The sequence below is a fragment of the Macaca nemestrina genome, chromosome 14 (assembly GCF_043159975.1).
Source record: "Macaca nemestrina isolate mMacNem1 chromosome 14, mMacNem.hap1, whole genome shotgun sequence".
In the NCBI taxonomy this organism is placed as follows: Eukaryota; Metazoa; Chordata; class Mammalia; order Primates; family Cercopithecidae; genus Macaca; species Macaca nemestrina.
Window position 1 is genome coordinate 40640103 of NC_092138.1, and position 22750 is coordinate 40662852.

At 34.5% G+C, this 22750-nt stretch overlaps 1 long non-coding RNA gene across 2 annotated transcripts in view; it reads right to left on the bottom strand.

Annotated features, from left to right (window-relative positions):
- The window catches only part of LOC105489116 (uncharacterized), a 114159-nt gene that overhangs the window by 12777 nt on the left and 78632 nt on the right, over nucleotides 1-22750 (bottom strand). Inside the window, exon 2 of one of the 2 annotated variants that reach the window (XR_011612555.1) lies at nucleotides 3055-3269. The exons of the other annotated variant lie outside the window; for it this stretch is intronic. This is a non-coding gene — a long non-coding RNA (uncharacterized lncRNA). The remainder of the gene's footprint in view (nucleotides 1-3054; nucleotides 3270-22750) is intronic. 2 annotated transcript variants of the gene reach the window in all.

The following is a 22750-nucleotide window of genomic DNA, read 5'->3' on the forward strand; positions in this document are numbered from 1 at the left end:
AACGTAGTCAAGTAAATAAAATATTGGCAAATCCAAACAAACTTTAAGTTTTCAAATGTTAGTTGTAACTGATTTTATTATAATTTGGAATAAAGATATCTATTGAAGCAATTTACAAATGATAATTATATTACAATGTTATCCACAGGGGCCGTTTTCACCCATAATATGATGGAAATAGTTACACTTATTCTCACGTGACTTTTAGTCCTTAGTCTCAGTTCACCTTGGCTTGAAGGGCTTTCTCACTACCTGAGAGACAGGTAGTGAGGAAAAAAAAAATCAAAATACACAACCACAGAAACAAAGTGGGATGGTGCCTATGGAGGGTTTCTGGGGACTTCCTGAAGTGGAGTGGGTTAGAAGGAAGATGTGGAAGAAGAGAATGGAGAGTGAGAAAAAGAGGTTCTGTAAAGGTCTTGATGGCAGAGAAGACATTTAGGAGCATATGGCTCTCAGATAGTCCATAAACTTTGAAATTGAATGGGATATCATTTAAAAGTCCCTCAAAATTAATCTTTTATTATGATAAACCAATGAGCAGATTGTATAATATTAAAAGTAAGTCCTCTGATATGAACATTGAAAGACAGGATTTTGTAGGAACAGTTTCTGCCTTAGCGTTATTTACAACAAGTATTATGAAAAGCAAATATGTCATAAATTAACAATGAGTTGTGTAGAGAGTTTTATTTCACAGATGGATTTGTAATTGGCTACTACTAGTTTATTTGACAAGTGTTGATGATATAGACACTGTAAACATTATGGTGGGATTATTTTGTGCTTAATTACCTACATACATCTTTTTTGGCCAATTCTTAGATGTTTCTTCCAGAAAACTATTTCTCCTTTTGCTATCTTTTAAACTCAGCATGCAACATGTGAACTTTATAATATAGCTTCCGGATAGCCTTTCAGCCTAATTTCCTAGGATATCTACTATATACTCTCATTTTCAGCTATCTTGACCTCTCCCACCAGTTCCCAAATGCAGCACATTTACACACCCCTCGATGTCTTAAACTCTCCTCTTTCCTGGGATGCCTTTTTCTTTTCATTTTCACTCCTGTCATTAACTTGTCAAATATTCCGTCGACCAAGGTAACTTTTGGTCAAGTCTGCTCAAGTGACATATTTTTCTTTCTATAACTTAGCCTATTTTCTCATGGCTAGGTAGTGCTGCTTTATAAAATTTTCATGGAAAGTATTAAGCATCTTCATTTTAACACTTAAACACTAAATTATTTAGTTCATTACCCCAAGACCAATAGCCTACCTTTATAGCTGGACAAAATAAGAAGTCAATAATTATTTGTCAAATGAATAAATAAATCAACAAAATCCTCAGTAAGTGATATCAATGGATACCACTTACATAGCTACCATTTTGTAGCTATGTTCAAACTCTCTCCCCAAATTTTCACAATTATTACTGAATTGTCAAGTTCCACACTTTATTGTATTTGAAAAATTAAATGTAGGCAAAATCTTTTTCTTTTTATTTCTGTAAGCTTCTTAAATATTCAATCAGACAGCTTTATAGAATGTATGTGCATATTGGGAGTAGGTTCTATTACATGCATTGAATGCTTTATTTGTTATATGTCATTTGGTCTAAGAGAGAAAATCATCCTTCTCCATCCCAGTGAAAATGATGATTATGTCACTAAATAATTTGGGCCAAGAAAACTATTTCAAAGAATTTAAAGAACTTGAACACAGGATTTTCTGTGGGAAAAATAAGTAAAATATTGAGTAATGCTACATTAAAATTGAAAATAATATATCCTTCAGGTATGTTACTAGAGAAATTGACCTTCTGCTTGTCTTCTATGTGGGTACTTTCTCATGAGGCTCTGTTCATTGTTTCCATGAAGAACTTAGAGAGATTCAAAAGGAATAAATTAATAGTATTATATATATGTATGATATATATAATATATATCTTCTTAATTTATGTATAAGTAATAAGAACACAACTTCTGGAAATAACAGAAACTATAAATGTAGTCAACAAAACTAACGTTATAGAAAAGACAGGTTTCTCCCAAACTGAACTGATTTTCTAAAATGATTGAATAAACTGATGGAATTTAAAGATAGATGCAATATTTGCACAGGTAAAAACAATTCTAAATACCCTGTCATTGATTCCTTTGTAATTCTTGCATTTAAAATTGCTTTATTTATTATTCTTTCGCTTTCTTTTTTTTTTTTTTTTTCAGAGAAAGAATTCCTTCCTCCTTCAAAGACTAAATACTCCTTGATATGGTTCGACTCTGTTTCCCCACCCAAATCTCACTTCAAATTTAATTCCAGTAATCCCCACATGTCAAAGGTGGGACCAGGCAGAGGTAATTTGCTCATGGGTACAGTTTCCCCCATTCTATTCTCATGATAGTGAGTGAGTTCTCAAGAGATCTATCTCATGGTTTTATAAGGGGCTCTTTCCTTTTCGCTTGGCACTTCTCTTTCCTGCTGCCTTGTGAAGAAGGTGCCTTGCTTCCCCTTCACCTTCTGACATGATTGTAAGCTTGCTTATGTCTCCCCAGCCATGCTGAACTGTGAGTCGATTAAACCTCTTTCCTTTATAAATTATCCAGTCTTGGGCAGTTCTTTATAACAGCATGAAAATGTGCTAATACACTCCTTTTCTTATATTTTAATATTCTTCATATAATCCCATCCATTATCTCAAAACTTTAATTACTTAACCACTTTCTGTTTTTTCCAAGTTGGCTAAAGTCTTAGATCACCTTCTTGGAAACAACAACAATAACAAGTAATAAAATAGAGAACCACAACTTTATCACTTTGAGATAGTCTTTTACCATGCATTAGAAATGTATGACTTTTTTTTAACCTCAAGTTTCTCGCCATTCACTGGATTTTTACTCCCAACCTGTTCTGACCACAATCTCTCACAGGTTCAAAACCTTAAAGAAAATAAAAATTACCTTTCCAATGTGGAAACATCCTAATATCCTAACATATGAGCAAATGTGTTAATAGAAAAAAAGAGGTACGTAATATTTAACAGCAAATACTCACAAATATACACTATCCATTTACTTTTCTTCACATTTTTGTCATTATCGTTCATTGTTGACCACCTCAACACTTTTGCAATGGAAGGCTGATCTTTTCCTCTGTAGTCATAATATCTTATTCTTCATTTTGACCTCTGAAGTCTTTCAATATGTTGTTGCCTGGCTCTATATGCACCTCTTATCTCTTACACATGGGTATACATCTTTGGTTATTCACTGTAATAAGCCCAATTATAATGTAAGTTACTTCCAAACCTAACACTTTATTCCTGATTTTTTATTTTTTATTTCAGTCAATGTCCAACTGCTACCCAGCACAAACAACTGTACTACACTAATTTAATCAAATTCCCCAAACTAGTATCAACCATTTATGCCCCCACTTACCCACAGCAATCAATCTCTACTATGAATGCCGACAGTACTCCTAATGATTTCCCAACTTTCTGGGTAAAAATTGAAGCAATCACTTGGAAATAAAAAACTACTTTGTTTTTTCTATTCTTTCTTCCCTTTGTTCCTCCATATTTCTCTACCCCTTCTGTCATCACAGATCCTCATCACTTATGTCTAAACTACTACATTGTATTTCTGCAAATAGTCCTAACCACTCTTTAGTCATAAACTTTACCATGAACTTTTAAGAATGGATTTACAAATTGTGAGATATTACTAGCAGTCACCCAGTTTGGTTCTTCCTTTACACCTGGATATAGGGAAGAGTTTACTTGCCAGCACACATGAACAAAACAATATGCTTAGTTTATGTAAATAAAAATGTGAGGATAAGTTGTGTATTACATCTAGTTTTAGGTAAAGAAAGACAGACTTTGATACTTCAGTCTCTTCCACTTTCAAAGTGGTCACAGACTAACTCTTGTATTATAGATGATGCAAATATAAGACTACACAGCCTCTGTTAGTTTGTGTGACTTTGCAGCAGAGTCTCCCACTTACCCATATAGGATGGTAGCCTAGTGAAAAAACTATTTTGTCTACAATCACTGAAGTTTGGGGTTCGTATTTTAATACAGTATAACTTAGTCATGTCTAATACATTCTCTCTACACACAGAAAGTACATACAAACTTAAGTACAAAATTTGACACCAAATGTCTGAGTTCATGGATGCAATCTTGCTTAAGAATTCATATTCTAACAGATTTCTTCGGTTACAAGTTTCCTTGTCTATCATTAAAATCTGACTAATAGGATTTGGAGCAATTGACTTAGAAAAGAGAGCTGAATATTTTATGTAACACCCAACACCTTCAATAATCTAATTTATAACTCTGACTTTGCTTCCACGAATTAATAATTAGGTTCAACTGCCACAACCTATCATGCACTTTCTTATTAGAATGCTTTTTGGGTAATGCTTCACATCCTTCTTCTCTACTCAATGTGGAATTCTAGTCTCTCGTTGTATCTAAGCCACTAATTATTACACCCCCCTCTGAATGATTATACTGTGTATTATTTACTTTTCCACCTGTTGAAACATTATAATTAATGATTTGGGTTAAAGTTAATATTTTTAAACACTTCTCAGATGTCTGCAACATGCAATAAGTAAACATGCAATAAGTAGCTTATTGTTTTCCCCAGTTCAGTTGGAATTTAACTGTTATTCCAGCAAGTATTAGTTGGAGGTAATACTCTAGTTGTGCAATTCATACTGTTGTCATCATTGATTATACAACAAATATTACGCATATTTTAATTTGTTCTATCACACTATGTGAGCATGCAAGAGTAAATGAATCCCATCAATGGAGGCAAAAAAAAAAAAAAAAAAAAAAAAGGATGACTATCTCTTCAATATGTTGTAAAGAAATTATTTTGACAAAGAAGCATATTGGTTTATGTGACTTCTATGATCTTTTCAATATTAAAATTATCTTCTGCTTGACAATAATATGCATCTGAGAAGACTGTAACTTCATTTTTATATGTCAGTACATTGTTCATCATGAATACTCAATATATGTTTGTTACTGCTTTCTTATTATCTAAATAAAATATATTAATAAAGAATATTTCCCTAGAACCATGCAGATTCTTTTTCAGGGAAGACTAAATATATTAGATATTCAAAATAATTCACTATGATTAAGATGACGGATAAGAGGCAGGATTAGCTTGCAGTTCCCACTTGGATGGACAGAGCAGCATGTGAAGACTCTCATCATGAATCTTTGCTCCAAGAACGAATGCAGGAACATACCAGGAAAGCTGAGAGAATCCACAAACCCTTTGAAGGAATTGTATTACCCCTGCAGGCTCCCTGGGATGCCAAAAAACTGTGAGTTGTCTTGCTTTTTCAACAGGGAGGCTCATGGCCTCGGGTAAGTTCTCAGCCCTGGTCACCAGCTGCCTGGGAATAGACTTGTTGTGGCTGCATGGTGGGAGTGAGACCTGCTTTTAGGACTGTGGGCTGCACAGGAGTAGGGTGAGGCCTGTGACTACCAGCTTTCCCTCACTTCCCTGGTGACCTGTATGACTCAGCAGAAGCAGCCATAATCCCCCTTGGAATATAACTCTATTGGACTGGGAACCATACCCCATACCCACAGCAGCTGCAGTAAGCCCTGCTCAAGGAGAGGCTGAGCTCAGAAACACCTATCCCTGTCCCAACTTGGTGGTCTTTCTCTATCCTCCCTGGTAGTCAAAGACAAAGATCATAATCTCTTGGTAGGCCTATGGCCCTGCCTACTTTCTGAGAAACCTGAATGCTTAACCTACAACGATTGTCTGTAGGGCAAGTTTGCATCTTCCCTATAGGACCATAGCTGATGTGCTCTTGAAATTGGCACCTCCTGTCTGGAGTTCAACCAATACAAAACCAGTGCACTAAATAAAAACACAACCAAGGACCCTCACAGAGTCCACTTCACACCCCTACTACCTCCACTGAAGTAGGTACTGGTAACCCTGGTTGGAAGACCTGAAGATGGATCATAGCACAGGATAGGATCACATATCACAGAACCCTTTGCAGATACTCCCCAGTACCAACCCAGAGCTCAGTAACTCTGTTGGGTGTCTAGACCCAGAAGAGCAAAAACAATCACTGCAGTTCACCTCTCAAGAAGCCACATTTCTAGGGGAATGGGATAATACCCCATCAAAGGAGCACCCCATGGGACAAAAGATTCTCAACAGCAGCCCTTGAATCCCTGATCTTTCCTCTGACACAGTCTACCCAAATTAGAAGGAACCAGAAAAACAATTATGGTAATATGACTAAATAAGGTTCTTTAACATCCCCAAAAGATTATACCAGCTCACCATCAATGGATCTAAACCAAGATGAAATCCCTGAAGTGCCAGAAAAGTTCAGAAAGTTAATTATTAAGCTAATCTAGGAGGCACCAGAAAAAGGTGAAGTCCAACTTAAAGGCATAAAAACATGACACAGAATCTGAAAGGAAAATTATTCAGTGAAATAGATAGCATAAATAAAAAATAATCACAACTTCTGGAAATCAAGTAGATACTTACAGTAATGCAAAATGCAGTGGAAAGTCTCAGCAATGCAACTGAACAAACAGAAGAAAGAACTTCAGAACTCAAAGACTAGGCTTTTGAATTAACTAAATTTGTCAAAAACAAAGTAAAAAGAATTTTTTTTAAATTAATGAAGCCTTTAAGAAATTTGCAACTATGTTAAACATTCAAACTCAAGAATAATTGGTGTTCCTGAGGAAGAAGAGAAATCTAAAAGTTTGGAAAACGTATTTGAGGTAGTAATCAAGGAAGACTTCCCAGACCTTGCTAGAGATCTAGACATCCAAATATAAGAAGCTCAAAGAACATCTGGGAAATTCATCACAAAAAGATTATTGCCTAGACACATAGTCATCAGGTTATATAAAGTCAAGACAAAGGAAATAATGTTAAGAGCTGTGACGCAAAAGCATCAGGTAACCTATAAAGACAAACCTATCAGTAACAGGAGATTTCTCAGCTTTAGAAACCCTGCAATCTAGAAGGGATTGGAGTCCTGTTTTTAGCCTCCTTAAACAGAACAGTTATCAGTCAGTAATTTTGTATCCAGTGAAACTAAGCGTCATAAATGAAGGAAAGATACAGTCTTTTCCAGACAAACAAATGCTAAGGGAATTCGCCACTACGAGTCCAGTACTACAAGAACTACTGAAAGGAGCTCTAAATCTTGAAACAAATCCTCAGATTACACCAAAATAGAATCTTCTTAAAGCACAAATATCACAGGACCTATGTAACAATAACATAATAATTTTCAAAAGGCATTCAGGCAACAAATAGTATGATGAATAGAATAGTACCTCACATCTCAATACTAACATTAAATATAAATGGCCTAAGTGCTCCACTCAAAAGACACAGAACGACAGAATGGATAAGAATTTACCAACTAAGTTTCTGCTGTCTTCAGGAGATTCACCTAACACACAAGGTAAACTTAAGGTAAAGGAGTGGAAAAACATATTCCATGCAAATGGACACGAAAGCGGGCAAGAGTAGCTATTTTTATGTCAGACCAAACAAACTTCAGAGAAACAGCAGTTAAAAAAGACAAACAGGGAACATTATATAATGAAAAAGGACTAGTCCAACAGGAAACTATCACAATTCTAAGTATACATGCACCTAACACTGAAGATCCCCAATTTATAAAACAATTACTGCTAGGCCTAAGAAATTAGATAGATGGCAACACGGTAATAGTGGGGAATTCAATATATCACTGAAAACACTAGAAAGGTCATCAACACAGAAAGTCAACAAAGAAATCACGGACTTAAACTATACCCTACAACAAATAGACTTAACACATATTTACAGAACATTCTATCCAACAACTGCAGAATATAAATTCTATTCTTCAGCACATAGAACATTCCCCAAGACAGACCACTTTAAATAACTAAAAGTAGATCTACCACTTGATCTAGCAATCCCATTACTAGGTATCTGCCCAGAGTAAAAGAAGTCATTATACAAAAAAGATACTTGCACACGCATGTTTATAACAGCACAATTTGCCATTGCAGATATATGGAACCAGCCCAAATGCCCATCAATCAATGAATGGATAAAGAAAATGTGGTACAAAATAATGGCATTTGCAGCAACCTGAATGGAATTGGAAACCATAATTCTAAGTGAACTTAGGAATGGAAAGTAAAACATCACGTGTTCTCACTCATATGTGGGAGCTAAGCGATGAAGATGCACAGGCATAAGAATGATACACTGGACTCTGGGGCCTGGGGGGAAAATGTGGGGGGTGGAGAGGGATATAAGACTACACGCTGGGTACAGTGTATACTGCTCAGGTAATGGGGGCACCAGAATCTCAGAAATCACCACTAAAGAATTTCTTATTCTTGTAAGTAAACACCACCTGTTCTCCAAAAACTTATTGAAATAAACGAAATAAAAAATTTAAAAAAATTAATTCACTGTGTACATTGAACTTCAAATTGAATTTCATATGCAATTTTGAAGTGTGTACTTCGTGCTTGGTGTTCAGTTATATCTACCATATTATAGTCTATTTTTTATGTGAACATTGGTGACTGATGTATATACACTATCAATCAGAATGTTTTAAGCAATAAATTATTCCTTAACACAGCATTATAAGAGAGATTTTATTGCAAATATTTATATTTGAGAATCACCATGAATTTATTACTCTATAGGAAAGAAAATAGACTTAAACTTGTATTTGGAAGTATTTTTTTAAAAACTCCTTTCTGCTGTGTTCCCAATGTACATTGTGTAAGTTATTCTCCTTTCATACTCTTTACACTTGACACTACTGTACATTCCTCTATGATCCTGAAAATAGTATAAGAGCCTAAGTGGTATTTCCAACCACAAATTGAAAAACAACATTAATCTTTTAATCATTGGCCCAATAGTGGCAAGGGTGCTATTGAATTATGCTAAGAAGATTTAGTATAATTGTATTCATTGTATTCATTTCCAGAAATGTTTCAAAGGAAGTTTGAAAAAAATTTTTTTTTTTTTTCTTAAGATGGAGTTTTTCTCCTGTTGCCCAGGCTGGAGTGCAATGGGCAACCTCCGCCTCCCGGGTTCAAGCGATTCTCCTGCCTCAGCCTCCTGAATAGCTGGGATTACAGGCGCCTGCCACCATGTCCAGCTAATTTTTGTATTTTTAGTAGAGGCTGGGTTTCACTGTGTTGGCCAGGCTGATTTCGAACTCCCGACCTCAGGTGATCCACCCGCGTTGGCCTCCCAAAGTGCTGGGATTACAGGTATGAGCCATCGTGTCCGGCCAGTTTGACTATTTTTTTTTTTTTTTTTTTTTAATGCTCCAATTATTGGGCCGGGCGCGGTGGCTCACGCCTGTAATCCCAGCGTTTTAGGAGGCCGAGGCAGGCAGATTACGAGGTCAGGAGATCGAGACTATACTGGCTAACATGGTGAAACCCAGTCTGTACTAAAAACACAAAAAATTTAGCCAGGCATGGTGACGGGCGCCTATAGTCCCAGCTACTCGGTAGGCTGAGGCAGGAGAATGGCTTGAATTCGGGAGGCGGAGCTTGCAGTGAGCAGAAAACTCCTATTATTATTCAATTTCCCTCTACTCTAGATATAAATGTGTATCATAGAGCTGTGCTAGCAAGAAGAGAGAAACGATGATCCTCAATGAAAATGTTTCACTATATGGTTAATGATGTAATTTTAATTCTCTGTTCTCTGTCAACTACCTCATAAACCTCACCTTGGTCCCTTGCATCAGTTGAAATCTGCTAAATTTTGTTATCTTAATTGGGTCACTATTGTAAGTGGGTAGACTAGCGTTCTGTGCATAAAATGTTTCATGTGTTGATAATTGACTCCCTGTCCTATATTTCCTCCTTTTTTGTAAAGTCGGAAATGTAGAACGTTTTCAGACCTGTATTGCTTGTCATTACCTTAGTGTCCTCTACCATATAGCTATTTAGAAGGCAATTTGGGTTTAAGCAAGATTTAAAGGACTTTATTAATCTTTCTATCCAGGTTTACCAGAACTCTGAATGGGTTATCAGAAACTGAATTAGTTTATAATATAGTGATAATTTGAGTTTCATTCTACTATTGTCCGTTGTGTACCTGGCTCACTCATTTATCTGATAGCTTCTGTGTCGAGGTAACAGGGTTAAAAGGGGCACATTGTGCAATTTTCCAAAACCTGAGATTATCATTCTATATAAAAAACTGTGATTATTGCCTTTCACAAATCTACAAAAGAGAGGTTTGGTTATGAATGGTATCATTCAAGAAAAGTTTGGAAACTTTTTAATATAACTAGTCATAATCACTTCCAAAATTAAAATATATTCATTAATATAACTGAGAAAAGAGAGAAAACTTGCAGATTCACAGTAAAAACAGTAAGTATTTTTATTAACCAAATTATTTTTATCTATTTTTGATTTACAGAAGCTTTTTAAATAATTTGCTACAAGTCTTCTCATTAAAGATAAAAGTCTCATTTCTTACATTGTCTTTTCCTCTTGAATTTACTTGATGTATTACTAACATAATCAATGGCAAAATATTTATAGATTCTCTACTCAATTCTGCTTATCCATCCTTATTCCAATATTACACTGCCATTATTACTGCTGCTTTTGATCTTTACATCAAAGCTGTATGTCCTCTATATTTGTTCTTAATTTCCAAAATTGTTTTAGCTTTGGTAAGTCTTTTCATTTTCATACTGTATTAGTCTGTTCTCATGCTGCTAATGAAGACATACCTGAGACTGGGTAATTTTAAAAGACAGAGGTTTGATTGACTCACAGTTCCACATGGCTGAAGAGGCCTCACAAATATGGCAAAAGATGAATGAGGAGCAAAGTCATGTCTTACATGGTGGCAGGCAAAGAGTGTGTGCAGGGGAACTCCCCTTTATAAAACCATCGGATCTCGTGAAACCTATTCGCTGTCATGAGAACACCATGGGAAAGATCTGCCCCCAGGATTCAATTACCTCCCACTAAGTCCCTCCCATAACACATGGGAATTATGGGAGCTTCAATTCAAGATGAGATTTGGGTTCAAGAGGACACAGCCATACCATATCATATGCAAATTTCAGAGTCAGATTAAAGCCTGCTAGAAATTTGATTTTGATTACATTGAATCTATAGATCAATTTAGGTACAACTGACATCTTAAAAATACTGAGTCTTTCTACCCATGAACATGGTATATTTCTTCATGCATTTAGTTTTCTTTAATGTCTTTTAATAATGTGTGTGTATATAAAAGTTATGTACTAGTTATGTTAAATTTATTCCTAATTATAAATATTTCATATTTTAACAATACTGCAAATAATTTAAAAATATTTTTATTTATCTTTACTAGGATAAACTGATTTATATATTGACTTTGTATCTGGCAACCTTACTAAATTAGATAAGACTCTCTTGAGTCTACAAATAATTCCCCCTGGGAATTAATTATTAATAATTAAATTATTAATAATCAAATATTAAAATAATTAAATATTTTAATGCATTATTAATATTAATAAATTAATTCTCAGGAGGAATTATTTGTAGATTCAAGAGGGTCTTATCTGAACACAATCATGCCATCTGCAACATGTAAAAACACTTTAAATTTTTTCTTTCCAAAAGACATTTTGTTTATTTTTCTTGACCTCTTGGACAGGCTAGATATTTCAAAAGAATGTTGAATAGGCCAGGCGCGGTGGCTCAAGCCTGTAATCCCAGCACTTTGGGAGGCCGAGGCGGGTGGATCACGAGGTCAGGAGATCGAGACCATCCTGGCTAACGTGGTGAAACCCCGTTGCTACTAAAAATACAAAAAACTAGCCGGGTGAGGTGGCGGGCGCCTGTAGTCCCAGCTACTGGGAGGCTGAGGCGGGAGAATGGCGTGAACCCGGGAGGTGGAGCTTGCAGTGAGCCGAGATCGGGCCACTGCACTCCAGCCTGGGCCACACAGCGAGACTACGTCTCAAAAAAAAAAATAAAAAATAAAAAAAGAATGTTGAATAGAAATGCTGGCCAGTTTTTCAGAACTTTAATATTTCATCATTAAATATAATGTTAAGAAAAAGTTGTTATTTTCTGTTTTGAGAGTTTTTTTGTTTTTTTGTTTTTGTAAAACAGTCAGATTGATTGTGTCTGTCTGTTCTTCAGAATCTGCTCTTTTACTGTCTTTATGTGTCAGACCAGATGAGAGTGCAATTTCACAGGTCTCCCATAATAACAAATTTGAAGGCTTGGAGATAGGAAGCAGCCAACCTGGGTGATGAGTGATAGAAGTTTAAGCTTATTTCTCATGATTTCTACTTGCTCCAGCTTTCCTCTTCTTTGTGATTATCTTTCAGTACAGACTACTTGGCTTTTGACTTCAGACTCAGCATCAGACAGAGAAGAATTTCTGTGTGTCTTTACTGTATCCATGGGCCACTGATTTGTTTCAATGGCTTCTAGAAGTCCATACAAAAATATAGTCATACTTACTTTCATGGGCCTAGCTAATTGTAAAACCTCATTTGGTATCTCTTGAATAAATTAATTGTTAAATATGATTCACAAAGATCACTGGATTTAAAGAAAACCGTAGGATAACACACAGCCATTATAAATGCTGAGTCCACAGGGAAAACTTTGCACAGATATGCTAAGTTAACTGCTAGCATGCAAGGCTTTAGTTTCTTGGTAGCCTAGTTTTGTCCAAGTTATCTAGAGCCAATAACTTAGACTAAGTTATCCAGCAGATTTGGAGATGTTTATATAATCTTCTTAAATATGTTAAAATGTTTTAGATTTAAGTTACTAATAACTTTCACTAGTTGATGAAGATATTATTACCAAGTGCAATGTGAGATGCTTCATTTTTCTTGTGCATATTTTTAATTTGTTTGGGTACATAGTAGATGTATGTATTTATGGGTTACATGAATTATTTTAATACAGGTATGCAATGTGTAATAGTTACATCAGGGCAAATGGGGCATCCATCACCTCAAGCATTTGTACTTTGTATTACAAACAATCCAATCATACTCTTAGTTACTTTAAAATGTACAATTAAATTTGTGTTGACTGTACTCCTTTTGTTGTGTTAGCAAATAAAAGCTTCTATTCATTCTTTCTATGTAGATTTTGTACCCAATAACCATCCCCATTTGCCTTCCATACCCTCAACTGGCTTACCGGCATCTAGTAATGAACATTCTAGTCTCTGTCTCCATAACTTCAATAATTTCAATTTTTAGCTCCTACAAATAAGTGAGAACATGTGAATTTTGTCTTTCTGTGCCGGGTTTATTTCATGTAACATGATGACCTCCGGTTTCATCTATGTTGTTGCAAATAACAGAATCTCATTCTTTTTAATGACTGAATAATACTCTATTGTATCTATGTACCACATTTTCTTCGTCCATTCACCTGTTGATGGATGCTCGGGTTGCTTTCAAATCTTAGTTGTTGAGAATAGTGCTGCAATAAACCTGGGAGTGCAGATATCTCTTTGATATATTGGTTTCTTTCTTTTGGGTATATACCTAGGAGTAGGATTGCTAGATCGTGTGGTAGCTCTATTTTTATATTTCGAGGGATTTCCAAACTGTTTTCCATAGTGGTTGTACTAATTTACATTTGCATCAACAATGTACAAGCGTTCCCTTTTCTCCACATCATCACCACAATTTGTAATTGACTTTTAGATAAAAGCCATTTTAAATGGAATGAGATAATATCTCATTGTAGTTTTGATTTGCATTTCTCTGATGGTCAATTATTTTGAGTAGGTTTTCAGATATCTGATAGCCATTTGTATGTCTTCTTTTAAGAAATGTCTATTTGGGTCTTTTATCTATTTTTTAATCAGATTATTTTTTTCCTGTGGAGTTGTTTGAACTTCTTATATATTCTAGTTGTTAATCCCTTTTAGGATGGGTAGATTACAAATATTTTTGCCATTTTGTAGGTAGTCTCTTCACTTTGTTGATTGTTGACTTTGCTGTAAAGCTTATTAGCTTGATATGAACCCATTTGCCCATTTTTGCTTTGATTTCTGTACTTTTAGGGTATTCTCAAGTAATCTTTGTTTAGTTCAATAACTTAAAGAGTTTCCCCGAAGTTTTGTTTTTTTTTTTTTTTTAGTAGTAGTAGTTTCATAGTTTGAGGTCTTAGATTTTAGTCTTTAATTAGTTTCAATTTGATTTTTGTATATTTTGAGAAATAGGTGTCTAGTTGTATTCTTTTGCATATGGATACCAGATTTTGCCAGCACCATTTATTGAAGAGATTGTCCTTTCCCCAAATTATGTTCTTAGCACCATTGTCAAAAATGAGTTCACTGTATGTATTAGTCCATTTTCATACTGCTATAAAGAACTACCTGAGATTGGGTAATTTATAAATAGAAGAGGTTTAATTAACTCACAGTTCAACATGGCTGGGGAGGCCTCAGGACACTTACAATTATGGTGAAAGGCAAAGGAGAAGCTAGGCATGTCATACACAGTGGCAGGAAGAGAGAGACAGAGTGAGGGGAGAAACTGCCAAACACTTTAAAATGATCAGATCTTGTGAGAACTCACTCACTAACCCAAAAACATCATGGGGGAAACTGCTCTTATGATCCAATCACCTCCCACCAGTTCCCTCCCTTGTAATGGGATTATAATTCAAGATAAGATATGAGTAGGGACATAGAGGCAAACAATATCATTCCACCCCTGGGCCCTCTCAAATCTCATGTCCTTCTCACATTTCAAAACAGAACCATGCCTTCCCAACAGTCCCGCAAGTATTAACTCATTCCAGCATTAAACCAAAAGTCCAAGTCCAAAGTCTTATCTGAGTCACGGCAAGTCCCTTCCACCTATGAGCCTGTAAAAATCAAAAGCAAGTTAGTCACTTCCCAGATACAATGAAGGTACAGGCATTCGGCAAATGTTTCCATTCCAAATGGGAGAAATTAGCAAAGAGGCTACAGGCCCCATGCAAGTCCAGAATCCGATAAGGCAGTCATTAAACGTGAAAGCTCAAAAATAATCTCCTTTTACTGCATGTCTCACATTCAGGGCAGACTGATGCAAGAGGTGGGCTCCCAAGGCTTTGGGCATCTCTATCCATGTGGCTCTGCAGGGTACAGCTCCTGAGGTTTCTCTCATGGGCTAGTGTTGTGTGCCTGTGGCTTTTAAAGGTGCATGGGTGCAAGCTGTCAGTGGATCTACCATTCTGGGATCTGGAATAGAGTGGCTCTCTTCCCACAGCTCCACTAGGCAGCGTCTGTGTAGGGGAATCAACCCTACATTTTCCCTCTGCATTTCCCTAGCAAAGGTTCTCCATAAGAGCTCCAACCCTGCAGCAGGCTCCTGTCTGAACATCCAGGTGTTTTCATACATCCTCTGAAATCTAGGCAGAGGTTCCCAAACCTCAACTCTTGTCTTCTGTCCACCTGCAAGTCCAACAACACATGGAGCTGCCAAAGCTTGGGGCTGGCACCCTCTGAAGCAATGGCCTGAGTTGTGTGTTAGGCCCATTTGGCCATGGCTGGAGGTAGACTGGCTGAGATGCAGGGCATCATGTCCCAAGGCTGTACAGAGCAGCAGGACTCTGGGCCCAGCCCACATAATCTCTTTTTCCTCCTAGGTCTCTGGTCCTTTGATGGGAGACGCTGTCATGAAGATCTCTGAAATGCCCAGGAGATATTTTCCTCTTTGTCCTGGCTATTAACATTCAACTCCATCATAGCATTATCTAGTATATCTTTAAGTTTTCAGGAGACAGATTTCATATACAAATTAAGTATTATACATGTTCAATTAAAATACATGTATTTAAAATAATGTATATATTTACACATTTTAATTGAAATATCTTGGAACTAACACCCCGCTGACCTCTACATTCTAAGACTATTTTACTAAGAAATAAATAACCTAAAACAGTTAATATCTGAGATTTTTTCAATCTCTATAAAACATAGGGTGCATTTAACAAAATCTGGGAAGTGAACCTTCCCCGCCTCTTATCTTCTGAAAAAAATATATATATATTATGTTCCATACAACAGCATAAAATTAATGTTGCGCATTATAGCCTCTGGCCTAGGAAAAAAAGTGTTTAAGTAAAAGAGAAAAAGTTCTGTGATTTCAATGCATATTTGGACAATGTCCCTGAGCTGTTTTTGATGTCTCCTGAATATCGTGATTAGTATGTCATCTATTCATTGGCAAAATGGAGTTTTAGTACTATTGCTGTTAATGAGGGTGGAAAGCAATTTAGATTCATTCGCATTAGGTTGCTTTTCATTGTAGAGATCCAAAGTATCAGATAATTATTTGAAGAGAGGCAGTTTTGAAGTTCAGAAAAATAGGTGCTGTACACAATACACATGTACTCCATTCTTCCAAGGTACTTGCAAGCAATGCCCACTAGACAAAGATCTCTGAAGAACAACTAATTAGAAAAGTAAAGTATAGAAGTTTTATTTTATTTCTTTGAATTTGTTTTTTTTTTTTTTTTTTTTCACTTTTAGGCAACCACTGTCCCAGAGAGTCTGTGGAATGGAGTTCCTTCAAAGAAAGTTATGATTTTACAACAGTGCAACAAACTTCTTATGGACATTGGTTGAAGTCCTTTTTTAAATGAGTTGCTCATTGATAAAAATCCAAATAAAGATGAAAGAATGTCATTTGAAATTTAGGAATTCAGAATAAAAACAAACACAGTTTCAGGTATTGTTGAAGTGCAATATTTAAAGTATATATTTCATCAGTTTTTACATGTGTATGTAGTTGAATATTATTGCCATAAGCAAGATGATAAATATTTCCATCACCTTTAGCAATTTCCTTCTACCCTCCATAATATGCTTCTTCCTCCACTCTCATTCATGGAAAACATTGACCTACTTTTAATATTTTTGTGACTTAGAATTATATTAATTGAAGAAGTATGTACTTTTTGTTTTCAATTTTAACTGACTTTTCCTGCTGCCTACTGATTTTGAGATCCATCCATGTTATTATATGCATCAATAGAAAATTTATTTTTATTGTTGAGTAGTATTTGATTATGCAGGTATATTATAATTTTTTTTTCATTCACCTGTTGATGGAACCTTGTGTTGTTTCCAGTATTTGGCTATTACAAATAAAACTGCTATGAGTATTCATGTAGAAGTCTTGGTATGAAAAGTAGCTTTTGTTTCTCTTTGGTTAACTACATGTGAGTGGAATACTGGTTTATATAGTAGGTCATGTTAATTTAAAAACACTGCCAAACTCTTTCAAATAACTTGTGACACTTATATTCCCAATAGCAGTGAATAAGAATTCCAGTTTATTTATATTTTTGCAAAAACTACTAATGGTTAAGCTTCTATTTTTAGCTAACCGAATGGGTGTGTAGTGGTTTTATTTGTGCTTTAAATTTAATTTCTTTGATGAGTAATTATGTTTAGAATATTTTCATAGACCTATTGGACATTTATTATATTCAATATTCATGTTTTTATTTTTGTGAAGAGTCTGTTAACATATTTTGCCCATTTAAAAAATTGGTTTGCTTGTCTTTTGTTTTATACCTATATTAGATATTTCAGATGAAGTTCTTTGAATTATAAATGTTGCCTTTGTTTTCTTTTATTTGCCAATTTCCATAGCCCAGAACTCCATTACAGTGATAGGACAGAATTGATTAAAGTAGACACCATGCCTTGTTTCTAATCTTAGAGGGAGATAATCAGTATTTCACCATTAAACATTATATTGGTTATAGGAATTTTAGATGTTTTTATTGAAGAGGTTTTTTTCTATTTGTAATTTGTTGAGTGTTTTTAAGGCATTTTAACAATTATGCCTCAAAGTTAAGTTATACTTCCTTGCGTTAGTCCACCAATTTAATAAGAAACAAACATTGCCTAACTCTTTTAATCTCTATTTTTTTTCTTCTGCCTTTGGAGAAATTTCTTCAAATTTGTCTTCTAAATGTTCAATTGCTTTTCATCATTTTAATTCCCAAGAACACTTTTGTCTACATAATAATTACTTTAAAAATATACTATCCTATTCTTGTTTTATTAATGAAGAATTTATTATCTTTAAGATATGATCATTCCTCTTAAGCAGAGTCCTTTGTCATTCTGGATGAAGCCTAGGGTTTCTGAGCAGCATTTAGCCTGATGGCCCAAATGAGAGTTTTTAGTGACAGGAGGGTACCCCAGACAAATGATTTTTAACCTTTGGTCATATATGTCTGCACATCTTTTAAAAATTAATGTATTTGATCCCACCTTGACCTAGCATCCCCACCTCCCACCTCCTACTCTGAAAATGAAATTTAATTGCTTTGAAGTGGTAACCCAGACTCTGATACAGACAATTATGATGAAGTCAGGGTTCATGACTTGAGAAATAATAGACCTTGCTACATGGTGACAGATTGTTGTGCGGCATCTCCTAAAGCATCTCTGCGAAGTTAAAGAAGCTTCTGGGCACCACTGCAAGGGGCACACAAGTTTTGGTATTTTAAAAGTTTCATGAGGATAAATTTTTAGGATAATAATGAGTATAAGACACTGCAAGAAAGCTGTTAATCAAACGATATATTTTCACAGGAATTCCATTGGCTTGCAATTTATTTTGCACTTGAAAATACTGTTTATTTATCTGGTATAGTGATAAGTAATCCATCTTTACCAAATGGTGTGGGAGTCAATCCCCACAAATTTCAGACTAACTCCCAGTAATACACATATGTGCAAGACAGACCTTCCCACCCCCACAAATACAAGTCTTTGAGAACTGAACTGAGATTTGAAAGCCCTGAATAAATCTCAGAATAAAGCCTTAGTGGTATTCAAACCACTAAATATCAAAGGAAAAAAATATTGAAACTTTTAGAAAATAATAACACATCACATACAGAAACATGATAGTTCAAATGAACACTAACTTCCCATCAAAAAATTTTGGAGGTTAGGAGACAAGGAAAGAACATATCTAACAAAATAAAAGAAAGATAACTATAAACCTGACATTCTATATCCAGCAAACATATCCTTCAGAAGTAGGGCAATATAAAGACATTTTTAAGGTAAAGGAAAACTATTTGATGCTAGACTCTTCAGTCTTTAAGGAACACTACAGGAAGCTTTTCCAGGCTTAAGAGAAAAGATATAAGAAGGAACTTTGAATTTTCAGGAATGAAGGAAGAACAACAAAATGCTATCTTTTAAAAGATAAGATATATAACATATACAAAAACTACAACTTGAATTTGTTGGGAAAGAATAAACAAATTTATAAAATTTGTATTTTCTGCATTTTATATAAAATACTACAATATAAACTTTATAAAAGATGAAGTCTGATATTATAAATGCATTAAATATAAAAAGAGGTATAGACAAAAATACAATAAATAAATTAATAAAATGGAAAAAGGAAAAGAACAAAAATAAGAAAAAATTAAATAATGAAAAAGTAGTCAGGAAAATAAATGAATAAAACCCAAACAGAAGACAAAATTATAATTCAAAATAATAAGAAAATGGTAGAGGTAAATTCAAAGTTCAGAATAATTATTCTGGCATATTTAGATCCTTAATATTTCAGATCAACAATTATTATATAATTATTCTATCAATACAAATATTAAGGATCTAAACATGCCAAATACAAAATAATGATTGATTTAAACTGATAATTCAATAATACATTTATCATTTAAGTTAAATGATAATTAAAATACAACACATCAGATTATTTGAGAAATACAGTTTAATAAAATTGATACAAGAAGCAACAGAAACTTTGAATTACTATCAAATATTATCGGTTGACGAAGAAATAGCACCACTCTTACAAAAATGTATTTTAGTAAATAAAGGAAGATGAAGAACTCTGCAACTCATTTTATCAACCAAGAATAACCTTAACACTAAAACATGACAAGGACATTACAAAACAGGAAATGTATGAAACAATACTTCTTGTGAATATGGATGTAAAAATCTTTAACAAAATATCAACAAACTTAAAGTGATTACCCTGTAAAGAAAACAAATTAAAAACTTCGTTAACTGATTCCAATATTATATAAAATGGATAATACATCATGAAGAAGTAGGGATTACTGTAGCCATGCAAGGTTTATTTAATATGTGAAAATACATCAGTGTGTGTTAGCATACTAACTGAACAAATGAGAAAAATCACAAGAATATTTGAGAGAAATGCAGAAAAATTGAAAATATTTTATAATTGAAGGACATGAATTTTCATGTTGAAGTCACACAGTTAGTTTATAAAACAATGGAAAAAATTAGATTCACCATAGTCCACATCACAATAAAATGTCAGATCACTGGCTTTCAGCAAAATTCTAGGGAAATGAAATGTTTTAGGCCTCAAAATGGCTTTGGGCATTTTGAATAGAATACTGAAAGCAGAAAGACAGTGGGCTAATAGCTCTAAAATTCTGAAAAAAAAAATCTGTTTTTTGTTTTTTTTTTTTCCTGTATAAAACATAAGCTCTACTTTGGCAGAAGTAAGAGAAGAAATGTTGAAGAGGCAGCAGTGAAGCATGCAGAGGAGGAGGACATTATCAAATGTGCAAGTGAAGTTCAGGGCATGTGTAGAAGGAAGTGAAGAAATAGAGATCTCTCTTTGAATTTAAATTCTTGGTTCCTACAGCCAGGGAAAAAAACGGACCTGGTTAAAAATTCTTGAAGGAAAATTATTTTAACATAGAATTCTAAATCCATCCAAATGATCAATCAAATTTAGCCTAGAATAAAGACACTTTTAGATATGCAAGAGCTTAAAATACTTATATCCTATTACCTGTATCAAAGAGGCCTTTGGAGAATACTTGCTGTCAAATGAGAAACTAGGACAAAGGAAGATTTGGAATATGGAAAATAAATAGATTGAACACAGAAGAGAATTAAAGAGAATCAACATTATAATGGTAAAGAGAGATCCTAGGGTGAAACGTGTACCAAATATAGAAGTCAACCATTTTGGATTGAAACTGTGTGACACAGGATACAGTTATTTTGAGGATTGACATCATATAGCTTCTATGTTTTTACCAACCATTTATAGCACCAACAAAACTGTAAAATCTATTTCACAAAAATAAGAAATTAGCTCTTACATAGCTATAAACTTCAATCTTCATTTATGAAGGGGAAAAAAAACAAAAGTAGACCAGTAAAGGAGAAGTCTTGAGATTTAGGAATCAGGCAAACTTACCAGAGAAGCGAATGAGCATTAATATGTCCCCATATTTCCATATAATACACTGCATGCTTTCAAGGAGTAATTTTAGATGTTATTTGAATTATTACTTAAATAATAAAGGGCTTTCTAATTCTCCTCCCTAGAAGTAATCAATTTCTACTATGGTAGCTACCAAAATTACCTTTAATATTATTTAATTTTGAAAATTGTAAGCATGATTTACTTTAATTAAAATACATACTCATTTTAAAAAGAAAATTTTAGATCTACCAGTCTGCATAAAAGTAGAGTTTTTGTAAAATGACTTAAAAGCTAGATTTCAAGGCTTAAAAAGCTGCCTATAATTGTATTTCCTACAGAATACCCATTCCTCCTCCAATTAAAAATTTTTAAGTATTGTTGAGACTAAAGTAATTCTTTCAGAAATTTTGCATTTTCAATTTTATGCTGCTATTTTGAGCCATACTACTCCTCTGAGTATTATCAAATTGTATTTCATAATCTGTGTTACTCCATGTGGTACTGGAATATGTATAGTCACACTTTAAATAAGGCATTTCTGAAAATTAATCCTACTATTTCTAGAATTATTTTACCCTTGATAATGTTGTTTTTATATTTACTTTATTTTTCTGTTTTCTCTCCTCCATCTTTTTCTTTCTTCCTTTGCATCCTTTCCCTCAACTACATATTTCTTTTCCCATGCTTTCTACTGTTTTTTTCCCCTTGTAATCTCTTATTCCTCTTCTCTTTGCCTTTTCTTCCTCTACTCTTGGGGTTTTTAGCATGATCCCCGTGGAACCCCATGTATGGATGGGCTTCAGGAGATCCAAAGGTACTCTGAAAGTGAGTGCAAGTTACTTGTATTGAAAGTGGGTTATGTCTTGTGCTTGTTAAGTATCCCTAAAGTCCCAGAGAAGCAAGTGAATGACCAGAAAATTGTAAAGAAAACCCCAATCACTTCTCTCAAATTCCCCTTTGTGTTTCCCTCTTCTTTCCATCTACTCTCCTGTGCAAAGCAAACTACCAGGGAAGTGCTATGATGTTTCCTCTCATTTTCATTTCTAGACTTTCTTTGTCTACTTTCACTTGAAAAAGATGAAATGTTTTCCCTTAAGAAACTGCATTGTACTAGCAGGAAGGAATTAGTTCCTGTCAGTGTCATATTGGAGGAAAAAACAACAACCTGCAAACGCAATGCTGGAGAACCTGGCAGCTGATGATTCTCAGGAATAGGAACCAGTAGGATGCTTCGCTTCTAAGCACCCCTTGCTGCATTCATGTGTGAAGGATAAAACGTCTTCTGCTGTTTTCCAGTTGATTTTGAAGAAAAAACAGATATCTTGCAACTTTTAACCCACTGCTACAATGACAAATGTGACAATTTTCAAGAGAAGGCCAACCATTCTTCCACTACAATTTTTCTGAAATAGATTAGAATTAT